Source organism: Microcaecilia unicolor, chromosome 4 (genome assembly GCF_901765095.1).
Source record: "Microcaecilia unicolor chromosome 4, aMicUni1.1, whole genome shotgun sequence".
NCBI classification, from domain to species: Eukaryota; Metazoa; Chordata; class Amphibia; order Gymnophiona; family Siphonopidae; genus Microcaecilia; species Microcaecilia unicolor.
This window is the reverse complement of record NC_044034.1, coordinates 192,733,013-192,757,842: the sequence shown is the minus strand read 5'-3', so window position 1 is coordinate 192,757,842 and position 24,830 is coordinate 192,733,013.

Sequence of the window (24,830 nt, the reverse complement as noted above, 5' to 3'; positions counted from 1 at the left end):
ATAGGAAATAAAGAGGATGAGAGACAGGTTCAGTTGTAGGATTTATTACTTACCAAAGTCAGGTTACATATGAAGCGTGGATTATAAGAATACTAGTAAAAAAGGCCCGTTTCCGAAACCAATGAAACGGGCGCTAGCATGTGGCTTTTTTTGTGTGTGTATGTGTCACAGAGTTATTTTGTGTGTGTGTGTGTGTGTGAGAGTGTGTGAGGGTGCGGTGTGTGTGCAGGTTGTTGATGTGTGTCTTTTTTTGTTTTGTTTTGTTTTTTGCTTGGGGGATGTGCTGTGCTGTCCTTGGTCACTGTTTGCTGCTGGCTGGGTCACGGGTAATCCTTCCAGCTGGGCCGCAGCTTGTCCTGTTCGCCCACGTCCCAGATGGTGACAGGTACGTTGTTTTCCAGCTCCTCTGACTCCATGTCAAGCGATCCCAAATATAGTCTGTGCTATAGGCCCTCTGACACTCTTCAGTACTGGCATTAGGCATTTAAAAGTTTCTCCCCCCCCCCCCCCCCCCCCCCCCGGTCTATTTTTGCACATACCCACAGAAGGAATATTCTTTATAAGCCTGTCTGATTATAATCTAACTGCAAACTGTGAGTAAACAGATGTTTTGTTACTTCAACTTTAAAGTGACTCAGCAGTGAATTATTCAGGGGTGAATGAGAGAGAGATGAAGAAAGAAATTAACATTTCTAAAGCTGAAGCTGTGTGTACTAAAATCTGCTAATTATTTACTACAAATAATCCAACAAAAGGGTTATGGGCCCAGGGCTCAGGAATTGAAAAAGAAGAGAAATATTACCAGGCAGAAAAAAAGGCCACATTTTTCTCTTAAGTTTTAAAGGAAAGATTCAGTCTGTCTCTCTCTCCCCCCACACAGCAGACAGAAGGCTAAGAAAATGGCTGAGGGAAGAAATTCACCATTGTTCTATTCTCTCAAGGTGCCTAAATTAACTGAGTTTAATTATCAGCAATGGGAATTAAGATTCATATGTCTCCTTCGAGCAAAAGGATTATATATATGCTTAGATCAAGACAGAACAGCTGAAAATATGGCTGAATGGGACAATGCAAACTATTATGTGAAGTGCATGCTTTTGGAAGCTCTCTCAGAGAAACAAGCCATATTAGTGGAGGGAAAAGATACACCAAAGGACATTTTATATAAACTGAGAACTATGTATGCAACTACATATGCAAAGCAGCAACCAATTTGGTTAGCAGAGTTAAATGAGACCAAATTAAGGGATAAAAGTAAATGTAATGATCACATTATGCATCTTATGTCTTCATTTCAAAAGCTAGAACTTTCTGGAATTCCCATGTGTGATGCATTGAAAAGAGCATTTCTTTTTACCTCACTATCAAAGAAGTTTGATGTTTTTAGGTCTGTAAATGAGGCCATTGAAGGGCAATCTTTTGAACAGGCAACATCAAAACTAAGGCAGGAATGCATAATAAATGATTCTGAGGAGATGTGTTCTCAAAGCAAGTCAGAGAGAAATGAAACAAATTTCTTGGCAAAGAACAGAGGAAGGCGGAGCTATGGGAAAACTCCACCCAAGGGCAAGCTGATTTGCTACTCATGTGGAAAGGAGGGACATGTATCTAAATGGTGTAAGGAAACACAAAACACTCCCTCTAGCTCACCTAAGCCAATGGAACTAAAGAATTTTCAAACCAGGAAATGTATGAAGGACAAAGATAAACACAAGGGTTTTCTAATGGCAGAAAAATCTTTGACTATGGTAAATAATAATTCAAATGAAAGTACTTGGATTTTGGATTCGGGGAGCACATGCCATTTAACCAATTCTAAGGATTTCTTTCAGGAAATGTGTCCAGAGGAAGGTATTCTTAAAACTGCAAACGCAGGGACTGCTAAGATCCAAGCAAAAGGGATTGGATTCTTAAAATGCAAAGTGTCTAATGAAGTTAAAGAAATTCCTGTAAGTGATGTCTTGTATATTCCCCAAGCAGTTTGCAATATGCTTAGTGTATCTACATTAGATAAGAAGGGATTTGTGATTCATTTTGAAAACAGTAAGTGCACAATCTCTAAAAATGATGAAGTGTATGCTGAAGCTTTTATGCATAATGATGTTTATAAACTGAGCATTTCAGGTGAAGCCTCACATATGGCGCAAGTAAGGAAGAATGATGGTAAATGTAGTCTGGAAATCTGGCACCGCCGCCTGGGACATCGTGATTCTAAGGTGATCCAGGATCTTTACAGTAAGCAACTGGCCACCGGCATTCAGATAAGTGCAGATGCTGGTAATATGGAGAAATGCATAGACTGTGTTACTCAAAAAGGTGTGAGACCCTCATTTCCTGCATACACAGGAAATAGGAGTAATAAAGTGCTGGACTTAATACACAGTGACTTATGTGGACCGTTTAATATCCCATCATTGGGAAATAACAGATTTGTGCTAATATTCTTGGATGATTTCTCTAGATATTGTGTGGCCTATTTGCTGAAAGAGAAAAGTCAAGTCACAGACATGCTGAAGAAATACGTAGCCATGGTGAGCAATAAATTTGAAAGAAAACCAAAGGTTCTTCAGACCGACAATGGTGGTGAGTTCACTTCACAAAGCATGCGCACATTTCTAGAACAAGAAGGCATTCAGCATATCACAACAGTAGCTTATACACCAGAGCAAAATTCTGTTGCAGAGAGAAAATTTAGGTCACTTGTGGAAATGACCAGATGTATGCTGTCAGATAGCAATCTCCCTAAAAGACTATGGGGGGAAGCCATTCTCACAGCAGTGTACCTACAAAATAGAATGCCAACTAAAGGCGCTGAGCGCACACCACATGAGACATGGCATGGTAGGAAGCCAAACCTGTCACACATAAGAACATTTGGAAGTACAGCATATGCTCATGTACCAAAGCAAAGAAGGCATAAGCTGGATTCCACAACAGAAAGGGGCATTTTAGTTGGCTATGCTCCAGGACACAAAGGATATAGAATTTTGAATCTGAAAACTGGCATTGTTGGCATAAGACATGTTACATATTTGATGAAAAGAAAGGGTTGATAAAGGCTGGATTATCCCAGATGAGCCTTATCATCCAGAATATGAAACTAGAACCATAATAGACATGCCAGTGTATATAAATGCCATACCAAGGCAGATGTCTGAAAGCAACTCACCTGTATCTAACGAGGAACAGGCAGAGGAAGCAGACACAGAAAGGATCATTGAAGAAGACAGTACAGTTGGAGAAGGGGAATCAATTGGAGAAGGACTCTCAGATTTAGAGGATGCAGAAAGGTCAGACCAACCTGTTGTCAGACGCTCATTCAGGGAAAACAAAGGTGTTCCACCCCTAAGACTGTCTTACCTAACAAAGTCAGCAGAAGCTCAAGAGCCCTTAACATGGGATGAGATTGAGAAAATGCCAGCAGAAGAAGCTGCTGAATGGCATAAAGCTGCACAAGAAGAAATTGATGCATTGGATAAAAATAATACTTGGATTCTTACAAAATTACCTCCTGGCAAGAAAGCTATAGGATGCAAATGGGTATTCAAGTTAAAAAGGAATGCACAAGGAAAAGTGGAAAGGTATAAAGCCAGATTAGTGGCAAAGGGATATCTTCAAAAATATGGAGAAGATTTTGATGAAGTGTTTGCACCTGTAGTGAAACACACGACAATCAGAACACTTCTGAGCATTGCAGTCTCAAAAGGCATGCAAGTCAACCACATTGATGTGAAAACAGCATTTCTTCACGGAGATATAACTGAAGACTTGTACATGGAACAACCAACAGGTTTCATAAATACAAAACAAAGACAGCTAGTGTGTAAATTAAACAAAGGTCTTTATGGATTAAAGCAAAGTGCAAAATGTTGGAATGATAAATTGCATGAAATATTGACAAATTTAGGATTTAAGCAAGGTGAAGCAGATAAATGTTTGTACACTAGGTGCACAAATGGACAATATGCATACATTTTAGCTTTTGTTGATGATCTGCTCATTGCAAGCAAAAGTGAGCAAGAGTACAAGGACATTGTAAAGTGTTTAAACCTCAATGTTGAGATAAAAGAACTTGGAAATGTGTCATACTATCTTGGTATAGAAATTGAGAAACAAAATGATGGTTCTTATCTTCTAAGCCAGAAGCAGAAAATAAATGAGCTTATTGAAAGTTTAGGTATGCAGATGCCCAAGTTGTAAGCACTCCCATGATCACTGATTTTCTGAAGGATGAAACAGTAAGAGAACCTTTACCAGATAACATCCAATATAGATCAGCCATAGGTAAGCTTTTATATCTAGCTACCACATACAGGGCTGATATAGCAAATGCAGTAGGAATTTTGAGCAGAAGGGTCAGCTCACCTACCAAATCAGATTGGACTGCAGTTAAAAGGATGGTAAGGTATTTAAAGGGTACCATTGATTGTAAATTAAAGATTTCAGCCAATAGTAATCCAAATCTAATATGTTACTGTGATTCAGATTGGGCAGGGGATCATTCTGATTATAAATCCACAAGTGGATATGTGTTTATGTATGGAAATGTACAAATTTCATGGGCCAGTCATAAACAAAGTATTGTGAGTTTGTCTTCTACAGAAGCTGAATATGTGGCCGTATCGGAAGCGTGCAGAGAACTGATGTGGATTGAAAAACTTTTGCTGGATTTTGGAATAGCTGAAAAGAGACCAATCCAGATAATGGAAGATAATCAGAGCTGCATCCGACTGTCACAGAATGACAAGGTTCAGTCACGCACCAAGCACATCGCAACGAAATACCACAACGTGCGAGAGTTGGCGAAAGAAGGGGTCATCAGTCTACACTATTGTCACACCAGTGAGATGACAGCTGACATCATGACCAAACCGTTACCCAGAGAACATTTTGTGAATCTGCGTATAAAGCTTGGACTTTGTATGAATAAATAATTGCATGACAGTTATGCATGAGAAGGGGTTTGTTGGAATGTAATTGTATTTTACATGCATTGCCTGTCACCTATTATTTCTCTGTGATTACTCTGTGACCTCTGATGTGAATTACTTAGAGAGGTCACACAGCTATGTAACTTCCTGTGGGGGTTAGACACAGCAGATGCAGCACATGCAGCACATGGAGCACATGGAGCTCATGATCTCTCCTAACCTGAGAGGATCTATGGTGGTGTGAGCATCCAATACCATCTAAGCACATGGAAGGAGCTGATAATACAAATGTATAGTAATATGTATATATAAGCCTGTCTGATTATAATCTAACTGCAAACTGTGAGTAAACAGATGTTTTGTTACTTCAACTTTAAAGTGACTCAGCAGTGAATTATTCAGGGGTGAATGAGAGAGAGATGAAGAAAGAAATTAACATTTCTAAAGCTGAAGCTGTGTGTACTAAAATCTGCTAATTATTTACTACAAATAATCCAACATTCTTCTCTCGTTCCAGCGGTGGTTCTGTGCTCTCTGTGCTGCACAGATAATGAGCCATTATGCTGGGGAATGCTCCTCCCTTATTGTTACGTAGTTTCCTCTGATTGGTCCGTCTTACGTTGCCTAGTGTTGCCTGGGAACGGTGTTGTGATGGTCCTTTGTGTTTCAGAATGTTGAGGGTGTTTTTTCTGATTGGTCCGTCATGCGAAGGCGGGGCAGAGAGACATGGTCAGTGTTGTGGCTTCACCACCATGAATCCATGAACCCTTCAGGGAGTGACTGAGTGACTTCAGAACGTTGTCTTCAGAACGTTGAGGGTGAGTTTTATTATAGTAGATAAGCAGATATTCTTACAGGGAGATCTATGACAGGGTGACACACAGGTCTACCTCTAGTCTCTGACTCTCCCCCTACATGTCAGGTGTCAGCCTTATTTATATTCTCCTCATTACATTAGGTTCTATGAAGTTCTAAAAAAACTACTTTTGCACAGATGGCCGGATGGCAGTTTTTTTTTAACACTAACCACAGATTTTGATATTTTTACCCTTGGAAAAAATCCCCCACCTTTTTCCGGCAGATGGGCAACTGTCTTTGACCACAAACTTTGTACTTCTGCTTTTCCCACCTGGTACACTAGATTCTGAGCTATTTCTGTTTCACAATTCTCAACTTGACAAACTATGCCAGTTAGAAACTTTTATTACAAGCTCTTTTGATTTCAATTAATTCTTACCTGGCCTGTCTTTCCCAGCAGCCCTTAGGCTGGGCCAAGCTCTTCCAGCAGGTCCCAAACCAGGCAGTAGGCCTCACCCTGTACCATATTTATACAATCCGACCCTCATTCAGACTGCCAGGGAGCATTCACTGGCACCCCCCGGTGGACACACACAAGGGGTAGGTAGGTCCCTCTCGGGGAATACAGGGATGGCTCTCCAAGGGCAGGCAGGCTTTCAGGACCTTCTCTCCCCCTCCCAGTGACTTACATACATGGCTCTTTGTTCTCCAGTGGCAGCCGGTGTGCTGTGGGCAAAAGGGAGGCCCATGTCAGATCAGGACCCCAGCTCCCCTTCGTGCACCGGTTGTGAGTTCTACTCCTAGCTGGGCTTCCAGCACGCCCTCCACAGATAGGTCTGACAGCAGGGGGGGTGATGCCCCTCTGGACGAACCCCATGGAGGCCCCTCTGAGCCCAGGTAGGCTCAGACAAGGCATCCTGGTCGTGAAAACCAGCAAGACAACAATCCGGAGAAACCTCTTCACCTTGTCTAATGAAAAGTCAGGGCCCCCCTTGGGAGGGGAGAAATTCAGATGTGCAGCCGAGCTCATGAAACTGATGCTCAGCCACAAGGAGGCAGATCCGACACCATTCCCACTTCCGCAGGGGAAAAACTCTGAATTTCAGCCCAACCTCCTGGAACTGAGGTTAACCCGCAAGGAGACTCATCTGACCCCATTCCCCTTCCGCAGGGGAGGAACTCAGTTTCTCCTAGCACCCTCTAAAACCACAGCCCGGGCAGGCTCAGAAGAGGCAACCAGGTCATGGAAAACCGGCAAGACAACAATCCGGAGAAACCTCTTCACCTTGTCTAATTAAAAGTAAGGGCCCCCCCACGGGAGGGGAGAAATTCAGATGTGCAGCTGAGCTCCTAGAACTGATGCTCGGCCACAAGGCGGCAGATCCGACACCATTCCCACTTCCACAGGGGAAAAATTCTGAATTTCAGCCCAACCTCCTAGAACTGAGGCTCGCCCGCAAGGAGGCTCATCTGACCCTATTCCCCTTCCGCAGGGAGGAACTCAGTTTCTCCTAGTGAAGGAGTGGAACGCCGGTACTACCTGAATACTACTGAGCAACAGGACAACCTCATGTTTTGTGCCTACTGATGGACTTTTACTTATGCACTCTACCTCTGCTTTTGGCTGTTTGGCCACACCTTATTACTGCACTGGACATTTGTGCCTTATCCAGTTTTACTGTTTACTAACAAGACAAGTTTGCTGTTTACTAATGTACAGACAGAATGCAGGGCTATTAGATATATAGCTTGTAACAGTAGTTTGCAAGGCCTATACAAGACCAGCTTGCACGTAGCAACGCCATCTGAATAGGCGGCCTTGGAGGGTGCTGACACCCCCCTGCATTCCTGAGCCGCACCTTATCTCCTGTGCTAGAAAGGAGCATTGTGTGTGTACAGAATAAGCTGCTAAGTTTCGTTTTTCTTGCCAGTATCATTTCAGTGTTATGACGTGTGTACGTACTGGGACTACAATTTTGTACTGTAAGAACTACAAATGTTTACTGCGCATGACAGGTATGACGTGTAAGGGGCCAAATGCGCAGGCCCAGTAGGGAAGTATAAATGTAAGCGTCAGATGATTTATGACACACAGTGTCCCGAGGCTACTCGGTGCTGTTCACTTGCTAGCAATAAAGCTGTCATGCCTTTGGAACCAAATTGGCCTTTCGTCTCCTGATTTCCCACCTGTTTCATTGGCGACCCAGATGGGACAGAAGTAGAAAGGGGAATCGGATTATATTCTTCCCCTCCCCCACTGCAGTCGGATCGGGTCATCGATTCCCACCCGAGGAGGTGGTGAGTGGCCACCGCTGATTTCAGCGTCCATCTCCCGGAGGAGGGCCGATCCACTCCGCCTGACTGTAGAGGGGGTTGTGTGGCTCCGACAAGGCACCTTTTTCCATTTCAGGGAGAAGCGCACGACGGCGCGGCCTGCGACCCCGGCGGACAGGCGAGTATACTCTACGTAGTGACCGGCCCAGTAAGGACCGAAGAAGAGGCGTGATCACCCTCTTTTAGCCAGTGACTAATACGGACTATTGGTATCCGACTAGGTCCCGAAACTCACTAGGCTCCGGCGACGAAACCGAGCGGCGAACGAACGGGGGGGGTTTTCTTGTGGCGTATGAAAGTGTGTGAGTGGGCTTGCAGTTCCAGGCCGGGCGACCGCGTCCTGGTCAGGCCGAGTGTTGACCCTTCTGTGTCTGGTGGAACGAGACCCCTTACTCCTCCACCTCCCCTTTCCCCCTTTGTCCGTCACCTGTCCTTTGGCACTCAGGTTAGGATGGGCGGGGGTGGGTCTTCACCGCTAGATTTAATGACGGAACACTTTAGCGAAGTGTTCGACCTAGATAAATGTAGCAGGGCCGGGATGATACAGAGATGTCAATTTATGTGGCCAGGGCTAGGAATTGCTGGATGGCCCCCGGAAGGGTCATTCGAGTATGAAAAAGTGGCGGCGGTCATGAATATTGTTATAATTGAGGGAAACCCAGGCTGTCCTGAGGACATTCCATACATAGAAGCGTGGTTGGATGTAGTCCGGGATCCGCCAGCTTGGGCCCAACGGAAGGTAGAAAAGGCCGCCCTTATGTTGGTAAAGCAGAGAAAAGGCCGGAAAACCAAGCTTAGAACCCTGCCGACCCATGCCTTCGCTCTTCAAAGCTCGGCAACCGCTGCCGTCCCGAAGGCCGCAGGGACCGCCCCCATACGGCCTACCGCCCCTAGCACTGAAGCCACTGAGACCACGCCCCCTGCTACCAGAGTTAAGGCAGGAACTACGCCCAGTACTACCAACACACTTTCTAGAAAAAAACCCCCAAAGAAGACCGCAGGGAAAGTTCAGGGTTTGGCCGAGAAGAAGCCTCCAAAAGCCCCGATACTTGCTACGGCGGAAGCATACGAAGACGACATCGCGCCGCCGCCCTATGCTCCTATGTACCCTGACCTTACGGGCCTAGCAGAAGGCCCCGCTGACGCCGAGACTTCCGGGTCAGAGTCGGATGCCGGGGAGACGTCCCACCCAGCCTCACCTGAGTCACCTGGCCTCGCAACCACACGGAAGAGTACACGGGTTGTGAAGAACATTACTCGGTTCCCCCAATCGAGTCCGCAACAGGCCCTTCCGTCCAGCCGGAAAGGGGGAACCTCTCACTTATTCCCAGTCCGACAGTCCACCACCTATACCCCTAACCCGGCAGAGGGGGGGGGCCAGCCCATCGAATCAACAGTCTATAGTCACGTTCCCTTCTCAAGTGCCGATTTGTATAACTGGAAATTCCATGGGCCGTCCTACGACCAGAAACCCGAGCAGCTGATAGAGCTGGTGGAAGGCATTATATACAGCTACAATCCAACTTGGGCCGACCTTAGGCAGTTGAGCGCCCACATCCTGACCTCTGAAGAACGCCGCCTTTTACAACAAAATATGGAGCAAGCCGTCCGGGATGCGAATCCGGCCCATGCCAATTTACAGAACCTACTAGAAACGGAGGCGCCCATCGCTGCCCCCACGTGGGATTACCGAACCGCCGAAGGCCAAACCTTTATCCGCCGATACCAACAGGCGTACCTGGCCGCCTTAAAGAAGGGGAAGCAGAAGGTTACCAACATGGGAAAAATCCACAATGTAGTCCAACAAAAGGACGAGAGTCCAGGGGACTTCCTTGAACGACTTATGGAAGCATTCAGAAGGCACAGCCCGATAAATCCCGAAGACCCTAAGAACCTCCCAACCGTGGTTATGAGTTTTGTTAGCCAGTCAGCACCGGATATACGAAGAAAGCTACAGAGAACGGAGGGGTTCGAAGGGATGAGCCTAAGCCAACTGAAAGCTATAGCTGATCGCGTATTCGGATATCGCGACCAGGAGGAGAAGGTGGAGGCCCGGAAGGAATCGACCAGACGGATGCGGGAGAAGGCAGATGTGTTGGCTACGGTGCTGGAAGAACGAATGAGGTCTAGACCAAAGGGGAGGGGCAGGAGAACAAGAGGAACGCGGTCCCCCATAGGGCGTAACCAGTGTGCAAATTGCCGACAAGAAGGACACTGGTGGGCTGATTGTCCAGAGGAGATACGGGACAACCCGAGAGAAGAGGAATCATGGGACCGGCAGAGAGAGGAGGAGACCGGCGACCGTACGGGGGCCCCTAGGCGAGGCCGTGGGAGGGGCCGAAGAGAGAGAGGACGGGATGACCGGAGGGAATGGCAGATGGCTGTGGACGCTACCCGAGACGGCTCAGCATGAAGAAACCGGGAGGGCAGAGTCCCCACTGACCCTCTGGTGGAAATTCGAGTGGGGACAGAATCTATGAAGGCCTTACTAGACACAGGGGCCCAGCGATCTGTTATCACCACTGCCATAGCCCCAGCCACGAAAGAAACTATACCAATTGTGGGAGCCTCCGGGAAATCCCTTGCGGCCCCCCTCCTCAAAGAGCGCCAAGTCCAGATCGGAGGGACGATGGTGTCCCATCAGTTCATACACATCCCTGGATGCCCGGTCCCCTTGATTGGTCGAGACCTACTCTGTAAGCTCCAGGCCACCTTGAAGTTCAAGACTACGGGTGAAGTGGAAGCTCGCTTTGAAGATCGGCCAGTAACACTTATCTGTCCAGTAAGAGAAGAATGGAGACTACATGTTCCCCCAACTGCGGGACCCGGCGACTGCCGTTACGACCAGAACACCCCTTTCGCCCAGCAGAGGCGAGCCATAATGGATGAAGTGCCTGATGTATGGGCAGAATTGAACCCCGGTGGACTGGCCGTTAACGCTATCCCCATCTGGATTGAGCTCAAACCAAATGCTCAAGTTGTCAACCAAGGACAATACCACATCCCCTATGCAGCCCGGCATAGTATGCATATACATCTACAGAAACTCCTTCAACAGGGAGTCCTTAAACCAATCAGATCCGCATGGAACACCCCATTGTTGCCCGTTAAGAAACCAGGAACATCCGAGTACAGACCCGTCCAGGACCTGAGGAAAGTCAACAACCAGGTAGCCGACATAGTTGCCCTCGTACCAAATCCATACTCCATCCTGGCCCAAGTGCCATCTCAGACCAAGTGGTACAGTGTCATTGATTTGAAGGACGCCTTCTTCTCCATCCCTCTTGCTGTTGACAGCCAAAAGTTGTTTGCCTTCACGTGGGAAGACTTACAGACGGGAACCAAGCAGCAATATACATGGACCCGGCTTCCCCAGGGGTTCAAGAACTCCCCCACCCTCTTTGGTGACCAGCTTGCCCAGGACCTGAAAACGTACCAAGACGAGTATGGGCCGGTCGTCCAATACGTGGATGACCTGTTGGTGGCCCGTGAGACGTACACGGACTGTGCAGAAGCCACCCTTTACCTCTTGAAAACCCTGGAAGCCCAGGGGTACCGGGCCAGTCGCAAGAAGGCGCAGATATGCGAGATCGAAGTCGAGTATCTGGGGTTTCGCCTCCGAGAAGGAACCCGACGGCTCGGTATCCCCCGAACCCAAGCCATCCGCAACCAACCCACTCCTGCAAATAAGAAGGAACTACGGGCACTCCTCGGAGCCGCTGGATATTGCCGCATTTGGATTATCAATTTTGCCATCCTGTCCCACAGTTTGTACGCCAAACTGAAAGGACCTGAACTCGAGGGCCAAAATCTCCAGTGGGAGAAACACGAACTGAAAGCCCTTCAGGACCTCAAGGAGGCCCTTGTGGCCCCACCAGCGCTCGGACTGCCAGATGTGACTAAGCCGTTCTACTTGTTCATCGACGAAAAGAAGGGATTGGCACTTGGAGTCCTTACCCAACTGGTCGGTACCTGGCAACGCCCTGTAGCATACCTCTCCAAGAGCATGGACAACGTGGCACGAGGATGGCCGGGCTGCCTACGAAGCATTGCGGCTGCTTGTCTCCTGATACACGAGGCCAATAAACTCACATTCGGCCAAACACTTTTTGTGACCACACCCCACACCATCCGCGGCCTACTCGAGAGCCACGGACCCAGATGGATGACCAACTCCCGATTGGTCAAATACCAAGCCCTCCTGTGCGAGAATCCGGAGGTGCGGATCCTGGACACGACCAACCTCAATCCTGCCACCCTCCTTCCGGCCCCTGAACCACCACTCCACGACTGTGAAGAGGTAATGGCCACTGTGCACTCGAGCAGACCTGACCTGAAGGATCAACCCTGGCAAGGGGGCATCACCCTTTTTACCGATGGAAGCAGCCAGGTGATAGAGGGAATTCGAAGAGCTGGCTATGCGGTGGTATCTGAGGACCATGTGATCGAGGCTATGGCTCTGACACCCGGAACATCAGCCCAGAAAGCGGAGCTAATCGCCCTCACCAGAGCCCTCCTGTGGGCTGAAGGGAAAGTTGTCAACATTTACACCGACTCCAAATACGCTTTCCTCACCCTCCAGGTGCACGGAGCCTTGTACAAAGAGAGGGGATTTCTGACAGCTGAAGGGAAAGGACTTGCAAATGCCGCTGAAATCTGCCAATTACTCGAGTCGGTATGGAAGCCGAAGAAGGTGGCTGTGATGCACTGCAGGGCCCACACTGGAAGAACGGACCCTATCGCCCGGGGAAATCAGCGGGCGGACGACGCTGCAAAAAGGGCAAGTCAGCTCCCCTACTCCTCTCACCCTCCTGACCCCGTGCTCGTCGTCCAGCTCCCTACGGAGACCCCTATTTACACCCCCCAAGAAACGGAATGGGCCCAACAAGAGGGTCTACAGTCACGCAATGGCTGGTGGATACTACAGGATGGGCGCATATGGATACCCGAAGCCTTGGCCTGGACGGTGGCCAAGGAGGCTCACGACCGCACCCACCTGGGAAGGGACGCCCTGGGGCGCTTACTTGAGAAGACCTACTACATCAACAAACTATCCCTGTGGACCAAAAACGCTTCCAGCCGATGCGCGACTTGTGCTCGGAACAACCCTCGAACGGGGCCCGGCCCTATGCCAGGACATGTTCTCCGAGGCACCAGCCCTTTCCACGTGTGCCAGATTGACTTCACACACATGCCCCCGGCGCGCGGCTACAAAGCTATCCTCGTCGCCGTGTGTACCTACACCGGATGGATTGAAGCCCAGCCTACTAGAACGGAAATGGCTAAAGAAGTCACCTCCCTACTGCTTCATCAAATCCTACCCAGATACGGCCTCCCCAAGCAAATAAACTCTGACAACGGTCCCGCCTTCGCTAGCGAAGTAACACAACAGCTCAGTACCAGACTGGGCCTCGATTGGAAGTTGCATTGTGCCTGGAGACCCCAAAGCAGTGGAGTAGTGGAGAGGGCTAACCGATCCCTGAAGAATCAGCTAGCCAAGCTATGCCAAGAAGCAAAAGCCAAATGGCCCGACCTGCTTCCACTGGCCTTGCTGCATCTTAGGTGTACCCCCAAGGCTACCGGCCTTACTCCCTACGAGATGATGTATGCTAGGCCACCACCACTACCCTCCTTTCCCGACTCCTTGCAGATACAGGGTGAGAGTTCCTTAGTGAAACAGATGAGAGCCTTACACCAGGTAGTGCAAGACATCCAGCAGTACACTGAACGAGTAGCTCCCTTGGTCCTCACCAATCCTACGCACAGGTTCAGGGTGGGAGACGAGGTCTGGGTAAAAGAGTGGGATGAATCTGACTGCCTAAAGCCAAAATGGAAGGGGCCCTCCCTTGTTCTCCTAACGACCTCCACCGCTGTTAAAATTGCAGGAAGCCCAGTGTGGATACATTGGACCCGATTGAAGCCTGCTGCTCCCACTAGCAGCTCCCTGAAGCGTTGGACTGCGCACCAACATCCTGACGCTCCATTACGGCTGACTCTAAGAAAGACGTGAACCACCAGATTCATGCCTGCCCAGCAACAGGAACTCAGTTTCTGGACCCACTGCGTTTTTGGCTCTCTCTTTATCGCAGCCATAATCGTGGGCCTTATCATCTTCTTGCTGCAAAGGCTCGGATACCTTCCACCGCATATATGATGCTGAGCCTACTACTCCTCCTCTGCTCAGTCCCGAGCTATTACCCCTTGAGCCAGAACTGTACTGAATGTTTGCGCCTCGTGCGCCACCGTATAGAGGGAGGATATCACCTAGTCACTACCCTCATTCACCAGACGCAGCCCCCGGAAGGCGGTTGCCTGTTTCTCCCGACTTGTGCCCTCATCACTCCGAATGGCCTCCAACAGTTCCACAGATGCCTCCAAGGAAATCTCACTATCTGTCACAGCCCTACCAAACCAAGATACTACAATGTCACCCTCAGCGTAGGACTCCCTGCGTATGTGGCCGGACCTCCGGGAGTCGAGGGAGATGGCATTCTGTATTACATTAATTCCACTCGTATCCTTGTCGGTGGCATCCAAACTGTAGCAACCCTCACCTTCGACGTCTGTGCCGCCATGGACAAGCACCCTTGGTCTCGCAAGTGTGGTAGCCAGAGTTGGCGAGAGGCATATGTTAAGGACCACAAGTATGTCTGCCCCTTCAGTCCAGACATGAGATGCTGCTCCCCGTGGGTGTGGCTCCCATGCGCCGGCGACACTCGAGCCTCGGGCTGGGACCGAGTATGTGCTTATACGGGAGGAGGATACACCGGATGCGCCGGCCTGGGCGAATTTCGTCGAGGTTCTGGTAACTATGTGTCCCTAGACTGGCCCATCCGAGGACACGACATGCCCTGGAGAGGAACGTGGGGCCTCGGCATTGACGGCGGAGGAATGGATCCGTTGACATATATTACCATATATCAGAGTCTCGAAACAAAGCCTCCTACGCACTACCAGACTACTGTTGTCGGCTACCAAGACGTATTTGATGAAATTGCTCGTGCTGAGCAGACCGAGACTAAATTCCCCATTTCCCCAGAAGCCCGAAATATGTTCCTCAATTTGGCTGAAAACATCGCCCTCTCCCTCGGAATTGCCAACTGTTTCGTCTGTGGAGGCACCGACATGGGTGAACAATGGCCCTGGGAAGCGAGAGAGATCCGACAACACACATGGGATGCACTCAACACCACTAACATTACCTTTCCCCAACGGCCGAAGCCGTACGAATGGGCCCTGAGAACAAACATCATAGGTACCCTCTGCGCTAGTCGAGCGCCATCGAAGCGTTACTCTGTACCAGTGGGAGACTCTGCTTGTACGGGGGTTCTTCAGTATAATGGCAGCCGGACGACCTGGTGGCAAACGGACAACCTGCCCGCCCCGGAGCCAATCTGGACAGAACCCACCTTAAACACGACATGGACATACGGAGGGAACGCCTCCCACAAGTGGGTAGCCCCGGCGGGCTACTACTATATCTGCGGACGCAGGGCCTATGAACAACTCCCGACCCGCTGGTACGGTACCTGCCTCTTGGGCACGGTCCGACCTAGTTTTTTCCTTCTGCCCATACAAGTCGGCGAAACTTTGGGAATCCCCCTATACGTGGAAAAGGGGCCTGATAACCCTAACCGACGAAAACGGTCTTTCCCAATCATCAAGCCCAAAGTCCAGATTGGAGACTGGAAGGACAACGAGTGGCCGCCTGAACGTATCATTCACTACTATGGACCGGCCACATGGGCTGAAGATGGTACATACGGGTACCGCACCCCTATCTACATGCTAAATCGCATTATTCGCCTACAGGCCGTACTCGAAATCCTCACTAACGATTCTGCCCTGGCCCTCAATATCCTAGCTCGACAGAACACTAAGCTCATTACCGCCGTCTACCAAAATCGCTTGGCTCTTGACTACCTCTTAGCCCAGGAGGGCGGGGTGTGTGGCAAGTTTAACCTCAGTAATTGCTGCTTACAGATTGATGACCAGAGCCATGTCATCAGGGAGATAACTGACCGGATGGTCAAACTAGCCCACGTCCCCGTCCAGACCTGGAACAGTGCGTGGGATTGGACTTCCTCCCTCACCAGCTGGCTCCCAACCTCCGGGAGCCTGCAAGGCCTCCTCGTCATGGGTGGCCTGTTCTTGCTGTCTTGCCTAATAATACCTTTGTCTCTCCCCTTAGTTTTCAGGTGTCTCCGCTCCACCATGGAAAGCATCGCTGACCGCCGTGCTGCTGCTCAACTTATGGCTCTCCAGATGTACTCCCCCATTCCCCAGTCTGATGAAGCTGACGATGAAGCACCTTGTGGCTGATGTGCACTTTGAACCCCCTGAGTCACTCAATGGGCCATCACCCTTGTGCCAGCAAAAGACCGGCTACAAAGGGGGGGGGGATTCCACTAGGGGCCCTCCGTCTCAACCCCGGCGAAGCAACCAACGGCTGCGCAAGGGCTTAGGGCTCGCTTGTTGCCTCCCTCGCTAACTATCCTTGTCCTTTCTTTCCTTTTCAGGGTTCATGGAGGTGATACTCTCCACCAGAATGGATGTTCAAGTATCAAAAGGGGGGAATGAAGGAGTGGAACGCCGGTACTACCTGAATACTACTGAGCAACAGGACAACCTCATGTTTTGTGCCTACTGATGGACTTTTACTTATGCACTCTACCTCTGCTTTTGGCTGTTTGGCCACACCTTATTACTGCACTGGACATTTGTGCCTTATCCAGTTTTACTGTTTACTAACAAGACAAGTTTGCTGTTTACTAATGTACAGACAGAATGCAGGGCTATTAGATATATAGCTTGTAACAGTAGTTTGCAAGGCCTATACAAGACCAGCTTGCACGTAGCAACGCCATCTGAATAGGCGGCCTTGGAGGGTGCTGACACCCCCCTGCATTCCTGAGCCGCACCTTATCTCCTGTGCTAGAAAGGAGCATTGTGTGTGTACAGAATAAGCTGCTAAGTTTCGTTTTTCTTGCCAGTATCATTTCAGTGTTATGACGTGTGTACGTACTGGGACTACAATTTTGTACTGTAAGAACTACAAATGTTTACTGCGCATGACAGGTATGACGTGTAAGGGGCCAAATGCGCAGGCCCAGTAGGGAAGTATAAATGTAAGCGTCAGATGATTTATGACACACAGTGTCCCGAGGCTACTCGGTGCTGTTCACTTGCTAGCAATAAAGCTGTCATGCCTTTGGAACCAAATTGGCCTTTCGTCTCCTGATTTCCCACCTGTTTCACTAGCACCCTCTAAAACCGCAGCCCGGGCGGGCTCAGAAGAGGCAACCAGGTCATGGAAAACCGGCAAGACAACAATCCGGAGAAACCTCTTCACCTTGTCTAATGAAAAGTCAGGGCCCCCCTCGGGAGGGGAGAGACTCTGTTTTTCTGTCTGACCCTGTGGAACTGCGGCCCAGCAGCAGGGAAGCAAGTCTGACACTATTCTGACTTCCATTGTGGGCTCCCTCTGGTGGCCGCCAGCAATATCGCTCCCAGCCCACACTTTGCTGAAGTTTTTAAAAGAACCTTCTAGAGCGCAGGAGATGAGCCCCATCCTATGAGCCCTGTCCTCCGCGCTTGTGGCCGGGGAAGAGAAGGAGCGGGAATGTCTTTACCGAAGGAGGGCATCCCGCCGCCATCTGCTCACACACAGAGCAAAGTGTGGGCTGGGTGCAATACCGCCGCCAGCCACCAGAGGTAAAATCGAAAACCCGAGTCTCTCCAATCCTCCACTCGATTGTCATGTGAAAAAGGGGTCTGAAATCTCATTGGTTAACTGTCCCCAGGCAGAATAACCGAATGAAAGTTGTTAGTGTGCCATGGAGTCTCGCAAAAGTAAGACTTTAACACTGTGTGAGCGAATAGAAGTTCTTAACAAATTAAAAAACAATCAAAGTCAAGCATCTATTACTAAAGAATATGGTGTCAATCCCAGTCAAATTTCATGTATCTTGAAGCAGAAAGATCAGCTTCTGGGAGACTGGCAAAACAATACAAATCCACACCAGAAACATAAACGGGCGGGAAAAGCTGAGGAGGTAGAAGATGCTCTTCGGTGGTTTTCTCAAGTCAGGAGCAGACAGTTTCCTGTCAGTGGTCCACTGCTTATGGAGAAAGTTAATCAGCTAGCTGAATGTTTTGGACTAACTGAATTCAAAGCCAATGTAAGATGGTTGGAAAGATGGAAGCAGAGGAACAACATAAAATTCAAGAAACAGCATGGTGAAAAACAAGACGCTGACGACTTTGGTGCTGAAAATTGGGTTGTTTCAGTTCTTCCTACCATCTTGAACGAGTTTGCACCTTGTGACATTTTCAGTGCTGACGAAACTGGTCTCTACTGGCGAGCGATTCCTGATGGAACACTGGCATTCAAACAAGCCAAAACTATAGGAAGTAAAACGTCGAAGGACCGACTGACAATCCTCCTTTGCTGCAATATGGATGGGAGTGAGAAGTTGGAACCACTCGTCATTGGAAAGAGCAAACAGCCCCGTTGCTTCAAGAATGTTAAGCGACTTCCTGTGTCATACGAGGCTAATGCAAATTCATGGATGACTGGGGAAATTTGGAAGCAGTGGCTAAATAAATTAGACACTAGAATGTGGGCACAAAAGCGTCAGTTTTTGTTGCTTTGTGATAATTGTGCTGCACACAGTGCTGATATCAGGCTGTCTAACATCAAGCTGGTCTTCCTGCCACCAAAAACTACCTTTCTGATCCAACCATTGGATCAGGGCATAATAGCTAATTTCAAAACACATTATCATGCTCTTCTGCTACGTCATCTGATGAGCATTATGGAAGACCAGACTGGCAAGGATAAACATGCTGTTGAACTGGCTCATAATTTATCACTGTTGGATTCCCTGCATATGCAGAATCATGTTACATAGGCAACCATTGTGAACTGATATAAGCGGGCAAGCTTTGTTAAAGATGTGGAGAGGGACGAAACAGATGCAGCTGTTGCAAACGCGTCAGATGAACAGGCTACTGACATCCCAGCTGATGTTACTGAGGAGGACTTTCATCGCTACGTAGCTGTTGATTACAATCTACAAACAGCTGACGACAGCACTGATGTCGAGATATGCGCCTACACACAGGCAACAGCTGACGATGAAACAGATGATCAAATGAGCAGCAAGGCACATGCTGACCAAATTCAACAACCTCCTGTCACTTTTGCAAGAGCGCTGGAGAGTCTCAACACCATTCGGGCCTATCTGGAGGACACTGGATGTCAGTGCTATGACAGATTTTACCGTCTGGCAGACTTAGTCTATGAAACTCAAAGACACAATAGTGTGCAGAGAACTATCACTGATTACTTCAAGAAAGCCAAATGTCATTTAACAGAGACTGTATAGTGTACATATAATAAACAGATGTCAAGCTTCTTTGGGTCACAACGGTTAAGTGCATGCTCCGGTTAACTGCATGCATTTCTTTGGTCCCATACCCTTGCACTTAAGCGGATTGCACTTTATGGAAAATGTTTTACAACAAGATATTTTTAAGGATTCTTGCATACAAGTTTAATGGAAAACACTATAATGCCCTTGTATGTTTCTTTTAATTAATGGGGGTGCTTTCATCCCTGAACATTTTTACAGTCAGAATGTCGGTGTTTAGAATTCACAGTTTACTTTTCTAGGCCTAAATATTGTTGTTGAACAAAGAAAAAGAGGGAAATATGGTCTCCCCAACATGGGAAAATGGTCTGTTTTCCACTGTGCTAATTCTCCCACCCCCTTTTACAAAGCCACACTAGCAGCAGTTGCACGGTAATGCTGACACAGCCCATTCCCTTTGAATGGGCTGTGTCGACATTACTGTACCGACAGCCACTAGTTGGCTTTGTAAAAAGGGGGGGGGGGGGGTTATAATTTCAGTATATTTTCTTTAACATGTACAGTGAAATAGGATGGACCACTGGGGCCATGGCCCAACCAATATTTTGCCCAACACAGCATCAGCGACTAGAGTCTGGGGACAGGGCCAGAAATTGGTTTATTTGGCCCCCTCCAAATAAACAGGTATTTTGCTGCCTTGTTTCTCTATACACAACTTATTGTGATAATGCAAACATTTTAAATTTAGATTTGATGACCAGTCTCTTTCACGCCAGGCTGTTGAACAATTCCTGTAAACATTTTACAGCTCAATAGTGAGAAGCATCTACAGCCAACAAATGCTCCCATGTAGTAAGATGTTCTGCTGTAGCCTAGCAAAGTCTTACTGTGCGGGAGCATTTTTTGGCATTTTATCTTTGTACCCATGCCATTGTTGGAATCATTTATGTGAATGTAGATTTAGCATTTTCCACAGATTTATTTGACACCCTTGGATTTTGTGATCATTAAAAGACTCCTGATGCAGGCAGTGTCGCCAAAACCCGGACCGTGTTGGGTCTGATCAATACAATTCTGAGTTGATGCCCCCTCTCTTGAAGGCTCTTTGTGCTTCTTTTGGTCAGTATCTGGATACCAGCACTGAATATCTGGATTTTTTATACTGACCCCAACTGCAGTGGCTAAATATTGGCCTGATAACTTTTTGTGGCTTAGCTTATCTTGAATAGTTTCAAAGACTTACATAGCAATACTGAAATATTACATCTCTACTCATATATTTAGCATAACCTCACATCTTGTGGTTAGTCACTGTGTATCTGGTACATTCAAAACATTTGAGTATTTATACAGGTATTGACACAGTAGAACTACAGAGCCCAGAATCTTTTGAATGAAAGTTTTTAAGAGACCCACTATAAAAAAACAAGCAAACAAAAAAAACTACCTGATATATTTGAAGCTCTCTGATCATAATATTTGTCACTTGACCTTTGCACACTTCTATGATTTTGAATTATTTGTTTTTAGAGCTTGTGTCTCAAACCTTTTTCATATTTCTTTGCAGGAAAGCTGGGCTTCAATTTTCATCCTAACATGAGAATGTAACTTCATGAAATCTGCAGGTTTGTATGTTGTTTAAACTCTCTAACAGGTCTAAAAGTTAAGATTCCATAAAAGATCAGACACCGGCAAACTACAAAGAACTGAAAGTTGTAAGAGTGCTTCACATTCCAAAATTACTATTATATGTTGTTCATTAACAATCAAAGTTAATGTGGAGGCACTGTGGTCCTTTAAGTGCCCCCCAAAAATGTAAAAAGAATCTTAATTAGAAAGGAAAATGTTTGTTGAGGGAAAAGAACTAAATCTCTATCAATTTATTTGGGTTGCATCTATCATCAACTTTATTAAACCGATCTCAGAGGAAACATGGAAAGTGTATAGAAAGTCTGTGGAGAAAGTATTATTTAACATAACACTGTGTTTGCAAAGTGTTAGCTCTGGTTGGAGAGAGCTAACTTCAGAGTAGTTGATGACAACAGTGGATATTTGAACTGAGGCCAGGAAGAAGGGAGTAAGTTAGGCACTGAGAGATAGCATTATCCCTCTTCCCATTCCCAACCCTATATCATTCATCAGTTTATACTAGTGAAAGATCTGTTTAATTGATCTTTGAAGGTAGGAGTAATACTGCAGGACAGGAGAAGGGTATGGTGGCAATACAGATCAGGATCAAGTCTGGAGCGAGCTGCCATGGCAACTCCATTAGTTGTGAAGTAGGACCGGTTCCGGGTAGACTTCTACAGTCTGTGCCCCAAAATTGGTAGAGAGAGAGAGATAGAGATTAAATATGCCAGTGTTTAATCATGAAGAAGTAGAATCTGTGCAGAATGCCAAATACAACCCTGGCCACCTTGTTGGGCAGACTGGATGGACCAAGCGATGATCATTAAGTGAGCGTAACAGTTACAATATATACAGGCGTGAAGTATGATAGAGAGTATGAAGCGTCTTTGAGGTAAGAGAGGGCCTGACAGTATAAAGCTGATGCAATGACAACCCCCCCCCCCCCTCCAGATATTAACACAGAAGAGATTTGATCCCTAAATGTAAGACGTGAGTCAATAGTAACTCCTAAATATCTGAAAGAACTCACAGGTGGCTGAGGGACACCAAAAAGAATAGATGTAATGGATGGAGGAGGCAAATGGTTGGAAATCCAACATGTAACAGTTTTCTCCACATTAAGAACCAGCCAGTTGGCCTTAAGCCATTCAGCAACAGTTTGAAAAGAAGACTGTTGAGGCTGAATGTTAGGAGTCATAGAATCAGTGTGGTATACTACTGGAATTGTACATGTCCTGATCTGGATATCTCAGTTCCGATTATTTGTTCTATCTAAAATTTGCCTTCACATCAGGAAAATAGGATTTATTTCTTTGATTGGGTAACTAGAGTAATAGGTCAGGGGCAAGCACAGATTACGGTATAGTTGGATTTCTAAAAAAATCTTCATGCTGTCTCATATAAGAGGTTCATATGTTGAGGAGCTGGGGGGGGAGGGAGGTCCCAAAGTGGTAGTTTGGATTAAAAATTGATTTAAGTGATAGACAACTGAGAGTGGAGGTAAATGGAATTCATGGGTGACTTAGCTTATCGCAGGGGCAATGTTGGACTACAGAAAAGTATCAGCCCTATGCTCTCAAAATGGCATATATACGGTGACTCACAATTCACTATATTCTTCACTGAATAAGACTTCAGAAATGACTTGTTTCACTCAATGGCAAAAACCTTGTGACTCCCACACTTCTTCATTGGTCTCTCAATCATTTTGTTTAACTTTTTTCATTTAATAAGTGTATAAACTCTTTTTATATATAACTAGTAAAAAAGGCCCGTTTCTGTCACAAATGAAATGAACACTAGGAAGGTTTTCCTCGGAGTGTGTATGTTTAAGAGAGTGTATGTGAGAGTAACTGTGTGTGAGAGAGAGAGTGAATGTGCGAGTGTGTGTGTATGTGTGACAGAGAGAGAGTGAGTCTGGGTGCGAGTGTGTCTGTGAGAGAGAGAGTGTGTGTGTGAGAATGAGAGTGTGTGCAAGTGCGTATGTGAGACACAGTGAGTGTGCGAGAGAGTGTGTTTCACACAGATACAATGTGTGCGAGAGAGAGAGAGTGTGTGAGACACAGACTCTCTGTGAGACCGAGTTTATGAGACCAAGAGAGTGTGTGACTGTGTGACACATAGAGAGTGAATGTGATACAGTGTGAGACTTGAGAGTGTGTGAGAGTGAGAGAGAGAAAGACACTGACTGTGAGAGAGAGAGAGAGAGAGTTTGTGTGTGTGACAGAGATACCGCCCCCCTCTCTGGTGTCAGGCCCCCATCTCTCTCTGGTGTCAGGCTCCCCCTCCCTCCCTCTCTCTCTCTCTCTCTGGTGTCAGGCCCCCCTGCCCTCCCTCCCCCTCTCTCTCTCTCTCTGGTGTCAGCCCCCCCCCTCCCTCCCTCCCTCTCTCTGGTGTCAGGCCCCCCTCCCTCTCTCCCTCTCTCTCTGGTGTCAGGACCCCCCTACCTCTTTCTTTGGTGTCAGGCCCCTCCTCTCTCTCTCTCTCTCTCTCTCTCTCTCTCTCTCTCTCTGGTGTCAGGCCCCCCTCCCTCCCTCTCTCTCTCTCTCTCTCTCTCTCTGGTGTCAGCCCCCCTACCTCTCTCCCTTTCTCTCTGGTGTCAGGCCTCCCTACCTCTCTCTCTGGTGTCAGGCCCCCCCCTCCCTCTCTGGTGTCAGGCCCCCCTCCTTCCCTCTCTCTATCCTTGTGCATCTTCTGTGGTTTTGGGAGGGGAGGGATGTGTGTGAAAGATAATGTGTGTCACAGAGCTACATTGTGTGTGTCTGTGTCACAGAGTTTGTGTGTGTGTGTGTGTAAGTGAGTGAGGGTGGGGTGTATTTGTAGGTTGGTGGTGTGTCTGTTTTTTGTGAGTTTTTTGTGTTAAATGTTGTTTTTTTTTTGGGGGGGGGGGGGGTTGGGGGGATGTGCCGTGGTGGCAAAGTGGGATGAAGTGGTGTGTGGCTTTGAGTGTGGTTATTGTTGCAGGGATGATATAGAGTGAGAATGAGATTGAGTGTGCATGTATCCTTGTGCATCCTCTGTGGTTTTGTGGGGTAGGGGGGCTTGTGAAAGATCATGTGTGTCACTGAGCTACATTGTGTGTGTCTATGTAACAGAGTCAGTTTTTTTATGTATGTGTAAGTGAGTGTGAGTGGGGTGTATTTGGAGGTTGGTGATGAGTGTCTGTGGTTTTGTGATATTTTTGTGTTAAATGTTGGTTTTGGGGGAGGGGGTTTGGGGGATGTGCCGTGCTGGCAAAGTGGGATGAAGTGGTGTGTGGCTTTGAGGGTGGTTATTGTTGCAGGGATGATATAGAGTGAGAGAGAGTGAGATTGAGTGTGCATCTATCCTTGTGCATCTTCTGTGGTTTTGGGGGGGAGGTGGGTGTCTGAAAGGTCATGTTTGTCACTGAGCTACATTGTGTGTGTCTGTGTCACAGAGTCAGTGTGTGTGTGTGTGTAAGTGAATGAGGATGGGGTGTATTTGTAGGTTGGTGATTAGTGTCTTTGTTTTTGTGATATTTGTTTTGTTAAATGTTGGTTTTCTTTGGGGGGGGGGGGGGGGGTTGGGGATGTGCCGGGGTGGCAAAGTGGGATGAAGTGGTTTGTGGCTTTGAGTGTGGTTTTTGTTGCAAGTAGAGTGAGAGAGAGCTAGAGAGAGAGAGAGAGAGAGAGAGCATGTGTCCTTGTGCATCTTCTTTGGTTTTGTGGGGGAGGGGGGCTTCTGAACGATCATGTGTATCACTGAGCTACATTGTGTGTGTGTGTGTCTGTGTCACAGTCAG